The sequence below is a fragment of the Trachypithecus francoisi genome, unplaced genomic scaffold (assembly GCF_009764315.1).
Source record: "Trachypithecus francoisi isolate TF-2019V2 unplaced genomic scaffold, Tfra_2.0 Lachesis_group13, whole genome shotgun sequence".
NCBI classification, from domain to species: domain Eukaryota; kingdom Metazoa; phylum Chordata; class Mammalia; order Primates; family Cercopithecidae; genus Trachypithecus; species Trachypithecus francoisi.
The window spans coordinates 14,564,747-14,580,813 of NW_022681458.1; the positions used below are offsets into that span (position 1 = coordinate 14,564,747).

The 16,067-nt window shown below is 37.0% G+C and overlaps 1 long non-coding RNA gene across 1 annotated transcript in view; it reads left to right on the forward strand.

Moving 5' to 3' along the window:
* Positions 1 to 16,067, forward strand: part of LOC117094440 — a 561,524-nt gene that overhangs the window by 23,680 nt on the left and 521,777 nt on the right. Inside the window, exon 2 of the long non-coding RNA XR_004441547.1 lies at positions 7,515 to 7,623. This is a non-coding gene — a long non-coding RNA (uncharacterized LOC117094440). The remainder of the gene's footprint in view (positions 1 to 7,514; positions 7,624 to 16,067) is intronic.

Below are 16,067 nucleotides of genomic sequence, written 5' to 3' on the forward strand. Positions count from 1 at the left end.
GGCATATTAGCAATGGTAACGCAGGTATAACAGTTAAGAGCGGACGAGCTGTATTGATGAAGAAAAAGGTGAAACCAGCCTAAAGCAAAACAATAAGGCCCCATTTCTACCAAAAAAATTAGAAAATAATCATTAGCCAGGAATGGTGGTTGACCCCAGTAGTCCTAGCTACTCAGGTGGCTGAGATGGGAGGATTCCTTGAGCCAAGGAGTTTGAGGCTGCAGTCAGCCATGATCACACCACTAAACTCCAGTCTGGGCAACAGAACCAGACCCTGTCTCTTAAAAAAAAGAAAGAAGTATATAAGAACATATCACTGTGTGGTCGTCTGAAATACTGTAGTGAACAACCTTTTAATGGGATGATCAAAGACCACTGTGTGTCACCACCATTTGTTCAAAGAGATGAGATCTCGAGAAATTTTATCTTTCACAAATACAGTTGTACAGAAAGAACGTCTCTTCATTTATTGAGAAAGTTTCAATGTTTTCATGTATACACACAATGCTTGCATACAAAGTCATCATTGTTATCATGCACTTGAATGGAATCAAATTTCTGATGTCCTAGGCAGCAGCAGAAATCTGTACCACTCTCAGAGAGAACAGTTTGCCTTCGGTGTTTGTTCTCTCTGGGACTCTGGCCGTTTAGATAGTGCCTGTCAGCACTGAGGGCAGATCTTTCCCCGCTTAGTTTACCCAGTCTCACATACTAATCTTTCCTGGGAACACCCTCACAGTCACACCCAAAATAATGCTTTATTCGGTTTCTAGGTGTTTCTTTATCCATTCTAGTTGACACCTAAAATTAAGTTCACAAATCTACCTACTGTCAACTTGTCATCCACATACATCTCCTTAAATTATACTTAATTGGCAAATAAAGACAACAACAAAGTAATAGTTGTGCCTAACATTCAGCAACTAATTGTGTATACCGCTGAAAACATACTAATCTTCCCCCAGAATCCAGATTTTAAGATTTCAACATTTGGGATTTTAATCTTTTGGGATTGTGGTTTTGGGGATTTTACATGGTAGGGATTTTAGACTACAGGGATTTGGGCTTTAGAGGTTTTGATCTTTAGGGAAGATTTCAACATTAGAGTATGGAGTTTGGGAGTGTGTCTTTTGGGATCATGATCCAAACCCCATTCTTGCCTAATTTCTTTCCCTCCTTAGGAAGAAAATGTCTAGTTTCTCATTATATGTATGATGTCTTCTATAGGGATTTGTGTTTTTCAAACAAATCCTTTTTTTAAGTTGAGGAAATTCTCCTCTGTTCTTAGGTTGCTGAGAAGTTTTACAATATGAATGAAGGTTGGATTTTGTTAGATGCTGTTTTCGTATTAATTGATGTTATGATCTTTTCTTTTTTAGCTTGTTGATGAGGTAAACTACAATGGTTGATTTTCCAGTGTTGAACAAGCTTAAATTATCTGAAATAAATCCTACTTTGTTATCGTGTATAATTACTTTTATATATTGATGAGTTCTGTTTGATAGTATTTTGTTAAGGATTTTTATATCTACATTTATGAGACATGTTGGTGTGTAGTTTTCATTTTTTGTACTATGTTTTTCTGTTTTGGGTATCAAAGTAATGCTAACTTCCTAAAATTAATTGGAAAGTGTTCACTTCTTTTTTATTTTCTAGAAGAGATTATGTAGAATTGGTGTTCATTCTCCTTTTAACCTTTGATAAAACTCCACTGAAACTCGAGTCTGGAGATTCCATTTTTAGGAGTTTTAAAATTATGAGTTAAATTTTCTTAATAGCTATAGGGCTGTTCAAATTGTATGTTTGATGGTGGGTGAGTTATGGGACATTTGTAGTTCTTGTCCTTGTTCCTTATAGGTAAGATTTTTTTCCTCTTGTTCCTTCAAACTTTTTCTCTGTTTTTGGTTTTCTGCAGTTTGCATAGTATATGCCAGGTGTCAGTTTTTTGATATTTTTTTCTGCTTGGTGTTTGCTCTGCTTCCTGAATCTGTGGTTTGGTGTTGGTCATTAATGTTATAATGTTCTAGGTCATTGTCACCTCCAATATTTATGCTTCATTCTTTTTTCTTCTTCTAGTATTTTAATTGTTTGCAGATTGCACCTTTTGAAATTGTCCTAGGGTTCTTGGATGTTCTGTTCGGTTTTATTTAGTCTTTTCTCTCTTCGCATTTCAGTTTGGGAAGTTTCTAGTGATATATCTTCAAGCTCATTGATTCTTTTCTCAGTCTATTAATGAGCCCATTAAAGGTATTTTTTATTACTCTCATATTGTTTTTAAATTCTAGAATTTGCTTTTGATTATTTCTTAGCAATTCTGTCTCCTGATGTCTAGAGTATTAATGTGCTTATCAAAGAAATTAATATCTAACATTTCCCTTTGTTTCTTTCTTAGGGTTTTATCTCTTTGCTTACATTACTCATCTGTTCTTGATTGCTGTCTACTTTTTTCCCATTGAGCCCTTGATGCATTAATTATAATTATTTTAAATCCCTGCCTGATAAGTCCAACATCTGTGTCATGTCTGAGTCTGTTTCTGTTGTTTACTATGCCTCTTAAGACTATTTTTCCTTTTTTTTTTTTGGTTTGGAATGCCTTATCCTTTTTTCTTGGAAGCTGGACATTTTGCATTGGGTAATAGGAACTGAGATAACTGGGCCTTTAGTGTGAGGATTTATGTGAATATGGCTGGAAACTGTGCTGTGTTTATTGTTTGCTGTAGCTGTAGGACAGGAGGTTTTGACTTTCTCTAGTGTCCTTGATTTGGTATTTTTCTTGACTTGTGTCTCTGGGCTGTGATCTTCCCAAGTATTTTTCCATGGCTCCCTTCCCTAGTGAGACAGGAAAGCTAGAGAGGACTAGTTGGGGACAGATGTCTTCCTGGCTTGAATAAGGTTCTGGTAAATTCTTTTTCTCTAGGCCTTTGCCGTGGAGACTTCTCTGGGTGATTATTATTTCCTTTTTCTTGGGTCTAAAAAAATGTTAACTTTAAGTTGGTTCAGCTTTTTCATATGATTACAGAAAATGTTTCCTATCCTCATACCTAACCACTAAACTAATAGGGCTCTGCTATATTACCAATGCAAGATGCAAATTCTATCTAATCAGGGTCTTTGCCCATTTAAAAAATTGGCTTATTTGTTTTCTTGATGTTGAGTTCCTTATATATTTTGGATAATAATCCTTTATCAGATACATGGTTTGAAAATATTTTCTCCCATTCTTCAGGTTTCTTTTTTGTGTCGGTTATTTAATTACCTGTGTAGATTACGTTCATTTTGGCCTACTTGTTTGCAGCTTCCACACACTGCACCTCCCTGTTACCTCTCTTCTGTGCTCAACTGGGTTTAGGGAGAACTACTTGGGATATTCAGGTATTGTATTTGAACTGTAAGTCTATAGATACCGTCTGAAGCTGTGAGGGAGAATTTGTTACTCTACTACTGCAAACAAGTAAATGACCTATTTGTACTTGATGTAGTGACTATGACATGACTGATTTAATACAAAACTATGGAACATGCAAGATTATTTTTTGAGACGTTAAATATTACTTCACAAACTTACATAACCTTTTGCTAATGCATGTAGTATCAAAAAGCAAATATGGTTTTAGCTTCCTTTACTCAAAATATGAACATTAAGTACTGTGAATTTCTCTGCCAACTGGTTCAGAAATACCTAATAAATAACCCAGTTTAAAAAAAGAAATTGTAAACCATCTTGATCAGTCTACTCTATTCTATGTTTATATGTTGTTTTCTCAAGCAATCACTTCATAAGTATGGAGTTTACAAAATGACTGAGAAAGAAGAGGGAAGGCAAAATAGCCTCTGCTGCATTACGAGGAACATCAGCATAAAACTGTACAAAGAATCACATCATTTCCATACCATGAACGTAGAAAGCAGGCCAGGTTTACAAATGATAGGACAGTGCGCTCTCTGCAATAGCCAACTACAACAAAATACTTTGAAAGTAAAGGTGAAAATTGTATAAAGAGAAAATACAAGCCTTTTAAATAGCATTATGCCAAGAGGTGAAGACAAAAAATTCACCTCTTGATATATGACAATTTCTTTATCCATTGATCGGCGCTGGGTTGTTTACACATCTTGGTTACTGTGAATAATGCTGCAATGAACATGGTGGTATAGATGCTGATTTTACATGATAAAATATCTTTTTATCATATCAAATGATTATATAAAAGATATTTTAATATATTATGAAATTATAAATTATAAATATAAACTTATATAATATGGTAACATTTATATAAAAGATAACATCTTATAATTTAAAATAACTTCAAAAATGCTGATTTTATTTCCTTTAGATATATACCCAGAAGTGGGATTGCTGGAGTAGTTCTATTTTTAGTTTTTTGAGAAACCTCCATACTGTTTTCCACAATGGCTTTACCAAGTTACATTTCACCAACTGTGTACAAGGTTCCCGTTTCTCTGTACTCTCACCAACACTCATTATCTCTTTTTCTTTTGTTAAAAACCGTCCTAACAGGTGTGAGGTGATATCTCATTGTGGTTTTGGTTTTCATTTCTCTGATGATTCATGGTGATGAGCACCTCTTTGTATGCCTGTTGGCCATTTGTGTGTCTTCTTTGGAAAAATGTCTATTCGAGTTCTTTGCTCATTTAAAAAATTGAGTTGTTTTCTTGCTATTGAATTCGTTGTATATTTTGGATAATAACCTTTTATCCAAAACCTTTTATATTTTGGATAATTACCATACATGGTTTGCAAATATTTTTCTACCATTATGTAGGTTGCTTTTTAATTTGGGGGATTATTTCACTTTCTGTGCAGATTACTTTCATTTTTTTAACTACTAACAATGATGCTTAATACTTATATAATAGGTAAGAATGTTAAGAAGATGTTTTAAATGTACCAGATACAACACAAAGAAGAATTTAGATTGGATACACCAATGACGTAAATGCTTTTATATTATTTACCAGCCTCTAGGCACTATGCTAAATCTTTTCACCTAATTCATTTACTCTTCATAATAACCTTATGAAGTGGTTACTACTTTTATTCTTATTTTATGTGATGAGGAAACCAAGAGAGGTTAAGTAATTTTCCTTTGGTCTCACAGCTGTTAAATGACAGAGCTGGAAGTTGAACTCCATTAGACTGGCTCTAAAACATGCTTGGTTAAACATTGCAATATGCAGTCTCACTTTTTTGTTAGCTAAACAATTTTACAAGTGCACAAATCTGTGAACATGATACAGATACCAGTGGAGGCTCACAATCTCTCTGAAAGTCCTAATAATACAGCAGAAAAATTTGGGAAATGTTGATGAGCATTAGGTTTTCTGTATCTTTAAACAATCTACTTATACTCTTCAGATTGAAGATAGACATATTAAAACTGTCTACAAAATAGTAATACACGTAAGTGAGGAAATAATGAACTAAGAAAAAATAAGGTGAACTGAGAGCCAGTTAGCCACCATGCTGCACACCTGCTGGGCTGTGAGGCCAGAATCTGAGGCTAGCAAGGCATCCTGAGAATGGCCCCTTGATTCTTGTGCTCTAGGCATCTGGGAGACTGTTTTCAGAAGAGATGGATCATGGACTTGTCTGGGGTTGGGTTTCATAGCAGTAAATACAAAAAAGGAAACATGATGAATTTCACAACTCACGTCACCTATAGGATGAAAAGCAAAGCTAGTAACTTACGAGAAATACATCTGTTGTTGGAACTGGAAATGAAAAAAACAAACAGAACATTCTCCAGTGGTTGCTCACAGGGAGAACTTTGTGACTTATTATGAAAAATATTCCCAACAACATCTGAGTGGCAAAAAAAAAGGAATGTCATAGGACAAGGCTCATGACATGACAGCTAAAAGTAATCCAGCGAAAGTACTGACCTCATATGAGGTCTCCAGGCACGATATTCCCATGATCCAGGCTTATCCGTTCTTGCACCCATTACTCCTAGGTCCCATCTAGAAGCATAAGGAGCTTAAATTTTTTGACTCATTTGTTTATTTTATTTAGCATGCCCAAATGTAGTGAGTAATTAGGATGTGTGTGTGTGTGTGTGTGTGTGTGTGTGTGTGTGTGTTTGTGGTGGGGGAGGGAAAAGAAACCAGGACTTAATAATCAGTTCTAATGTATCTACAGTTTATATAATGTGAGACACTTCTGCAGGATCTGCACTTCTGTTTTGCATAAACACAAAATTAGGTCTAGCGATATTAGGAAATATATAATTATTAGGAGTGTAGTGGCAGTGAGAACCGTAGAAAGCTAGAAATAGTGGCAGACTAACACTGGCCTGGATTGACCCTTGCTGTATGGTAAGCTCAAAAGGAAGTAATTGAACACATTTTTTCAGTCATTTATTTATTTCATGATCAGTCATATTTGGTATCATGACAGATGGTGGCAGAGTTCTGCTGAAATAGAGTCAGCTTTGAATAAGACAATGTGTGAAAACTCAGTAGCTCCTCCTACAATAAATTCATTAATATTCAACAATTGCATTTAGCTTGTGGTTGAATGTGTTAGTGTTTGGGGTTCAAGCCTCATTACAGATATGAACACTTCTATAAAGCAGCACCAGGTTAAGCTGTGATAAAGGAATCTAAAGACTATTGACACTATTGAGTAAGTGCCTAGAATAATATTCTTAAAGAAAAACTGCTTTCTCCCCCATTACAGTTGTATTTTAAATCGGAGTTTATCTTTTTCTGTGTAATCTAATTATTTTTATCATTTTATAATTAAAATGATAGACTAACAAATTTTAGTAGAATTATTATCCTAAAGTTACCAGTTTTCAGCTTCTATAAGTCTCCGTTCCCTAGTTTGATTTCCACTTTGGAAGGGCAACGTCATAGTTTTGAAAGGAGGAGACATATTTTATGTAATTATAGAGGATGAGTATTTTTATTCTTTCTTTTTTTGAGACGGAGTCTTATTCTGTTGCCCAGGCTGGAGTGCAGTAACATGATCTCGGCTCACTGCAACCTCTGCTTCCCAGGTTCAAGCGATTCTCCTGCCTCAGCCTCTGGAGTAGCTGGGATTACAGGCACCTGCCACCACGCCCGGCTAATTTTTTTTTTTTTTTTTTTGTATTCTTAGTAGAAACAGGGTTTCACCATGTTGGCCAGACTAATCTCGAACTCCTGACCTCAGGTGATCCACCCACCTTGGCCTCCTAAAGTGCTGGGATTGCAGGCTTGAACCACCACGCCCGGCCCCCTGCGTTCTTTAGAAATAATAAAATGTCAAAGAATTGCAGAGTACATTGGATATGGTTTGGCTCTCATCTGGAATGAGATTTGGCTCCCCCCAAATCTCACCTGGAATTGTAATCCCCATGTGTCAGGGGTGGGGCCTGGTGGTAGGTGATTGGGTCAAGTGGCAAACTTCCCTCTTGCTGTTTTCGTGATAACGAGTGAGTTCTCATGAGCTGTGTTTTTTTTTTAAAAGTGTGTGGCACTTCCCAGTTTGCTCTCTCTTTCTCTAGTAAGAAGAGATCCACCGTGGTAAGAACTGCTGACTTCCCCTTTGCTTCTGCCATGACTGTAAGTTTCCCGAAGGCTCCCAGTCATGCTTCCTGTTATGCCTGCAGAACTGTGAGTCAATTAAACATTTTTACTTTATAAATTACCCAGTCTTGGGTAGTTCTTTATAGCAGTGTAGAAATGGACTAATAAAACATGTATGTTTAATGTCTCCCAAGTACAGGGTTTTTTTTTTGTTGTTGTTATTCTTCGTGTCGCATTTGGTTGCTATAGGTAGAGTATGAATCACATAATGGATTTGTTCTCCTATCCAAATCATATACCTTTGGACTATGAACCTTTGCAAGGGGGTGAAACATTTTATTGCAGTAACCATCAGCACAACAAAATTCTGAATTGCAGATCACTGTTTTGTTGGAAACATCTGACTCATTGATTTTGATTACTTTTAAATCTACTCTCAGAATCAACTGAAATCCTAAATCCTCTACACATTCTTTCTTAACTCCTTTCCCTTTGATTAAATGCTTTAATCTTCCATTCTTACAGCATCTCTCAATTTCTACGCTGTATTATAGTTACCAGTGCCTGGGTCTCACTGTTCCTGTTGGATTGTTTTCCTTTCAAAGGCAAGATAAATGTCGATTCAACTCTGACTTTCTCAAAGATCTAGCTAAGTATCGCCTAAAAAGTTAGTGTTCAATGGATGTTTGTTGAGTGAATATGTAAGAGTTGACCAATGTAGATAATATAAGATAATGAATGAGAAAAAGGGATTCGGCTCTTAATGGCGTATCTATTGGAGAATTGGCTTAATATCATACATGGTGTATGGCGGAAGCTACTGAAACACACGATAGGTGACCCAGATGTCAGTTGTCCCTTTATCATCCTCTTGAAACTATCTGTCTATGTTCTCCCCCATTCTAGTAAGAGAGAAGCAAGCATTGGTTAGCGTAGAATCTACTGAAGATCTGCTAGGAGAAGCAGAGGAGTGAGTTGTCTCATAAAAAAATTTAGAACTTAGTAAAGTTCATATAGTGGCCTTTTCTTTTTTTTCGTTCCTGGGTTCTTTTTGTCTTGTTTCATCTTTCCTTCTGTAAAGCACTCAGATTTCCCTAAATGTAATCTCCTGCTCTCAAATATTTCTCAAATTTTACAAATCCCTCATCTTTATTAGATGTAGAATTTGCCTCTCCTAACTTATTACAATGCTTGCAAAATGCCCTGTGCTTAGCACCCTCCCACCTCCTTAAAATGTGTTGGGGAATTATATTCATTCAATAATTCAATGCCACCCTCATTTGTTTTTAATTTTTTCCATAAGTTATTGGGGGTACAGGTGGTATTTGGTTACATGAGTAAATTCTTTAATGGTGGTTTGGGAGATCCTGGTGCAACCTGATCAGTATACACTGCACCATATATGTTGTCTTTTATCCCTCACCTCCCCCTTCCAATCTTCACCCCCAAGTCCCCAAAGTCCACTGTATCATTCTTATGCCTTTGCGTTCTCATAGCGTAGCTCCCACATGTCAGTGAGAACATGTGATGTTTGGTTTTCCATTCCTGAGTTACAAAGTCACCTTTATTTAAATGATTAAATGTTGTTAACAATTAATGCATTAACAAACATTAATATTATCAGATAATATGGCTGTCCTAGATATGGCAGATGGAGAAGTTCTGTAGTATACACAGAATTATAGCCATTTCTTTGTTTGGGAAAGTTAAAAAAAACTAAGCCCTAGAACAATATGAGCTATGGCCCATCTCAGGAATCTGTCACTTTTCTGGGCCTAACTGGAAATAATTAGGGAGTTCCTGAATCTGTATGGATCATCATTTTAGACTGCGCAAACACGCCTCCACGTGTTTGCTGATGGCCAATGGGAAAAGTTGCCCAAACGTTGCTCAAGGAGAATAGAGAATGTAGTGAACCCCTAAAGCTATTTTAAGTAGGATTTTGTAGGGCAAAATTGAGAACATTTTATTGTTGTTTTCAGTACTCCTGGGACTCTCCTCTTTTCATACTTTTGTCATAAAATATCCCTACCCTTCTACTTACTGCTGAAATCAATTTAATGCCTCTCAAGACAATTGAATTAGTGTTAACTTGTATAATACTTTGTTAATTTGATGACTATTCAGAACCAGTGATTTGAACACTATTCAGAATTAATGGTTAAACAGACATTATAATTATTATTATTTTAATAAGCAGAGCTGATCTCTCCATTTCTCAGAAGGTTTGTCTTGGTGCAGATGTGCAGAGATTCTACTTTGGTTTCCAACAGACTCTTGTCTTCCCACAAGAAACTGTGGATGAGCCTCTTTTATGGCCAAGTCTGCCTTTCTCCTTCAGCTTTTCCTGCCTTAATTCTCTTCTTATACGTAGACAATTTTAGACCATCAAGATTTGAATAGCCTAGAAGAAGGAAAAAGATTCCAGTTGCCTTTGGTCAGGGAACTGACCATGTGGTTGTAATAGAGATTGGTCGATGAAGTTCCTTGCACACTGTCTGAAACAAAAGCAGCCAAAGGGATGAACCAAGAGTTTCCACTGTTGGAAAACTCTTTCTACGAATCTAGTTACTGCAGAGATCCCCTTGGCTTTATTTTAGGAAATGATCCAATAAGTTGGTAGCCATAGAATGGTTAAAAGAGAGCAGGCTGACTAAGGGTAGATAATCAGAGGGCAGCCAAGCTTTTAGAAGTATCCTTGCAGCTGTAAGAGATGCCTCTGCATAAGAACCACACAGTTCTGAAAAATTACAACTGAGTGATTTGCCTAATGCATGAAGTAAAATGGAAGAGCTGCACCCCAGTCCCCCAAAAAGAAACACACAGAAGCTATAGACCAGGGGTTACTTTTTGGAATTTTCTGTCCTTTCTATGGAGTTTCTCCATGAGTTTTTTCATTTAGTACTATTACTGTTCCACTTTATAAACTTAGCTTGGAGGCAAATAAATTTCCATTATAGGGCCTAGAGTTAAATCCATTTTATCTTTTACAAGAACTTAACTGTTAAAGACATTCCAAGAAAACTAAAATAAGTGTTACAAACCCATTTTACCACACTGCCTTATGGATAACCAGAATGAATGTCATCTTCAAATATGAAGGACAGACCCTTCTCTATTTTAAGAAAGAAATATTTGAAAGTAATTTATACTCAAATTATTTCAACATGAATGTCAGCTGCATTTAGTCTGCATTGCTGAAAAGGTGAATAAAGACAGCTGCTAAACCACTCTGGTTGTTTTTAGAAATATTTCTGTTATTAGGTCAATGGAAGCAAATTGAGACACCTTTGTTTCCTTTTATTTATTTTATTTTATTTATTTTGAGACAGAGTTTGGCTCTTGTTCCCCAGGCTATAGTGCAATGACGCAATCTCAGCTCACTGCAACCTCCGCCTCCCAGGTTCAAGCAATTCTCCTGCCTCAGTCTCCCAAGTAGCTGGGATTATACGTGTCCACCACCATGCTGAGCTAATTTTTGTATTTTTAGTAGAGACGGGGTTTCACCATGTTGGCCAGGCTGGTCTCGAACTCCTGATCTCAGGTAATCCACCTGCCTCGGCCTCCTAAAGTGCTGGGATTAAAGGCATGAACCACCATGCCTGGGTTATTTATTTATTTATTTATTTATTGAGACAGAGTCTCACTCTGTTGCCCAGGTTGGAGTGCAGTGGTGTGATCTCGGCTCACTGCAACCTGTGTCTCCCGGGTTAAAGCGATTCTCACTTCTCAGCCTCCCAAGTAGCTGGGATTACAAGTCCATGCCACTACACCTGGCTTATTTTTGTATTTTTTGTAGAGAAGGGGTTTTGCCGTGTTAGCCAGTCTGGTCTCAGAGCCAAAGAGAAGAGCATTACAGAGGACATGATGGCATGATGGATTAGTACATGCCTGGGTCCAGTCTAATAGTCTCTGAAACATCTTCAGTGTTGGCAGGGTTGACAGTGAGTGGACGGTTTGGATGTGCTTGCAGCACAGGGTGACAGTGTCACCAAAATGTTCTCGAAACTGGAGTCCTTGTCGTCAGTGTCCATACAGAGGCCAATGCCTAAACCGTGTATGACGTCTGAGCCTCCAGCTCCCTTTTCTGAGGACAGACTGCAGCAGGCACAGGAGGGGAGGTTGGTTGGAAGAGCTGAGGCAGAGCTCAAGTTTCTTGTACTGCATTTGTCCTTAAAGCCACACTCCTCACAAGACATTCCTTAACTTCTTGTCTCCATGCAGGACCTTAGGTACACAGAATCAAACTGACTCAGTCAATCATCTTCCCTGATACCAACACAACGTCATTTCTGTTCAAATAATAACTCCATGGCTGCTGTTCTCTCCTTTTGTCTCTTTTTCCGGTTTCCACCTCTTTCTGTGCATTAGCACCTAATCTGAACATTTAACTATCTATCTCCTATCGAGGACTTAATATACATATATTCCAAAACATATAAAGTATTGCTTAGTGTATAATTTTAGAATTCACAAAAACACATTATTTGGTATGAACTATACATACTGCACCTTTTTCAAATCATTTACCCTTATGTTTTTGACATTTATAGTGACAAATGTACCTTGTTTCTTTTCACTGCAGTATAGTATTCCATGGCACAGTTATATCACAATTTTATTATTCCTCCACTACCCAGCATTTAGATTGTTTCCCAATTTTTGTTACTATAAGTTTTACAGCATGAACAATACTCTAACAAGCAACTGTGTACATGTTTCCTGTTAATTTGTGCTGTGTTTTCTCTAGAGTAAATGGCAAGCATGAGGATTTCTGAGTTTTGAGGCGTATGTATTTTCAAATTTGTTTTTCAGAATGGCTGTGTCAACCTTTTTTCCTACCTGGAGTACAGGACAATACTCCAATAAATTTGCGTGCCAACCACAGTCATCTCTGATGACTGGTTATGATATTATGTTATGATGTGGTTATGATATTATCTAAGGGTGGGTAGTTTGAGGTTCTTGACAAAGCCTTTCCATAGGATTAAGCTTGATCACTGGGGAAGCATTTCTAGGTGACCACGTGAAAGACAAAGACAGAAATGACCATGGAATCAGCCACCACCTAGTGCTGTATTTGTCGGTGTGTTGGTGTTATTAGGAAGCTGATGGAATTTGACACATCACGTTATGCACTGACTTCACACCAACTCTTAGGCCCCAACTTATGGCCTAGCCACTCCTTTCAATCTGCTGGCAGCCAAACAGGATACTCTGGGGTCGGCAACTTGCTGAAGTGAGCATCCACCTCTGCCAGCAGGCTTGAATTAAGCAGCTACATAGAAAACAGCTGTGAAAGATTCATCAGTCACAGGATGTCTATTATTGGAATTAAAACACCTTCTAACGGTGGCATAGATTTGCATTGATTGCTCTAGGCTGCGAGTAGCACCCTGCATTTCCTGCTTACTCTGCACGGCTTCTCTGCCTTTGGACTGAAAGCTCAGATGTGTGGGCTGATTTCTTTTCTTTCTTGGAGCCTACTTCTGTAGTGCAGAGACAATGGGGTGTTAAATGGAATATGGGTATTTCAGGTGATGTGATTGGTGTGCAGCCATTAAACTTGATATTATTGCAAACAATTCTTTGACAATTAAAAATGGGAACATATGATTTGACAACGACATTTTATGCTAATTCAGAGTGTCAGAGGCAAGCTGGGACCTGCTGTTTGGCACTGAAATATGGTATATGGAAACAAGCGAAGGCTATGTCTGAAATCAGGACTTTGGAAAATAGGGATGGTGGCTGTATTTACATAATTGTCTCTCATATCATTGCTCCGTGTCCTTGCATAGCTGAATGAGGGGTTGTAGTTTATATTGAGGACAGTTTTATTAGAAGGATTTTTCTCTTGTTTATGAAGTATGTTATGACAGTCTTTTGGGGTCTTCTCAAAGTGCTCTAAATTTCATGACAAATAATAATGATTGATAATTTGTTATTGATAATTATATCAACTGTTATTATAATTTATAATTTTTCTCTTGCTACTGTAATTGATAATTGTTCAGTTGCTATTGTAATTAATAATTTGTTGAACATGCATCTGACATAGCGTTAAATACTTTATATAAAATGTCAATGAATCCTTACAAAGATTTAAATTCTGAATATGATTATGTCCATTTTCAAAACATGACATCTACATAAACAATTTAAATTGATTTATTTGCACAAAGGTGTCCAGTATTAAAATGTTCCTGGAAGCATGAATTTGTCAGGCCCATCCGAGGGGGAGGTAAAAATGCCAGGAGCTAAAATTCACCTGGCATTACCAAAGACGAACTTCTCTCCAGCTTCACATAGTCTTTCCTCAGCTTCTGTGCAGCTTCCCTTTGTGCGGTCTACTTTTATACTGTTACCTTAGGTCACTTGCATGTCACCTTCAGACTTTCATTTTTCATGTGGTCAGTGAATATTTTAAACTATAATATGGCAGTGCCAAATACATGCTTATTGTTCAATTTCAGGAGAATTGGAAGTTTTGTCCATATAGCAGCGTCTATTTGTGTAACTTAAAATATTTTCTTCATTTTTAAAATGAAAATAATACTTTTAAAAATGCAAGTTCAATTACTTAATAATAATGAAAGAAAATTTCCTAGTATGGTCATTAAGACAAGAATGGGAGTCACTAGTCTGAATTGAGGGTTCAATGGATAAATGCATGGTTTACTGAAATTACATTTACATGTATTTCTGCATTTAAAATTATAATGTGTAGGTTCTTGTTTTATTCAGAAAAAGTAGAAAACACATGTTTTTTGCATCGTAGTACTTTCCTCTCCTAGGAGCCGTTTCCCACTAAGAAGATCTCTCTTGCGCCCCAAAGCTTTGTCCTTTCTGGGAAAGTTGCTTTCAGCCCACTTGTTGCTTTACTGGAGCCTCAAGGCTAAACAATAGGACAAAACATACCATGCAGGAAGAAGCCCTAAGACTGGATGCAGGAAATACCAAACCAAGGAGTAGAGCAATGGACAGAGCATAACTGCCATCGCATTAATAAAGGGACTTAAATGTTGATTTGTGAAATATGGCAAATCCCCAAACATTCTTTGATATAAGTTAGGGTGTAAGTGCATAACACAAAACATAGTTTCTTGATTTTTTTTTTTTTTTTTTTTTTGAGACAGGGTCTTACTCTGTCACCCAGGCTGGAGTACAATGGCATGATCTCAGCTTACTGCAGTCTCAACATCCCAGGCTCAGGTGATCCTCCTAGTAGCTAGGACCACAGAGGGATGCCATCAAACCCAGCTAATTTGTGTGTGTGTGTGCATTTTGTAAAGACAGGGTTTTGCCATGTTGCCAAGGCTGATCTCAAACTCCTGAGCTCACGTGATCCTCCTACCTTGGCTTCCCAATGTGCTGGGATTACAGGTGTGAGCCACCATGCCTGGTCGTTTTTTGAATTATTTTTGATGCTTCTCTTTCTCTTACCTTATATCTAATTTTATACAAAAAAACTTTGAAATATAACTGCTTTTATCAAATATAATTGCTTCTTATCACCTCTACTGTTAAAGTGGTCCCAGTCACCATCACCTCTCATCTGAATGACGGAAACAGCCTATTTCATCCTTGCCTCTTGCGGTCACATCAGCCAGAGTGAATCTTTCCAAAAGGAGTTGGGTTCTGTTCCTCTGCTTGAAAGCTTCAAGTGGCCACTCTTCTTACTCAGTCAAAGGCATTGAAATGGCTTGTGGGTCTATATATGCTGTGGGTCCTATATATGCTACCCCCCACTGCCCTCTGTCCTCTCTGACCTCTTTTCTCACTACCCTCCCCAGCTCCCCAACCCTGACCACTGCTAGGACACTAGTCTCTCTGTTCCCCCTTAAAAGAGTCAGTCACATACTGCCTTTACACAGGCTGTCCCTAGATGTCCACATGACTGTCTTCCTTACTGTTTTTACATCTCTGCTCAATATGAATGCTTAAATGAAGTCTACCCTGACCACTCTTTAAAAAATAACACTTTTAAAACAACTGTTTAAAATACTCTATAAAAAATAACTACCCTGACTACTCTTTAAAATATAATAATTTAAAAAAAAATAACAATTTTTAAAAGAGTGGTCAGTGTAGTTATTTTTTAAAGTGGTCAAGATAAACTTAATTTAGGCAGTCATTTGCAGTGTCCTTAAAAATACAAACTAAGTATCATTACAAACAAGATGTAAATAAAAATATTTAAAAATATGTCCCTGTCAAAAAGATAAGTAAATATCTTTAAAATAAGGTATTTAAGAAATGAATAGAAATTGAATATGCAAATAACTATGCACATATGTTTGAGTTTGGGACATAATAGAAATTAAAATCAGTTGGACTGTGTGTGGTATTTCCCCTAAATGTTTTTTTAATAATTTTTGAATTTTTTGGTAAGTTGCCTGCTTTTTAATTTCTGGAACCAAAAGCAATACATGCTGTTTCTTAATAAAAAAAATAATTTTTTAAGAATAATGTTACATTTACAGAAAAGTTGCAAAGATAGTACACAGAGTTCTCATAGGCCCTACACC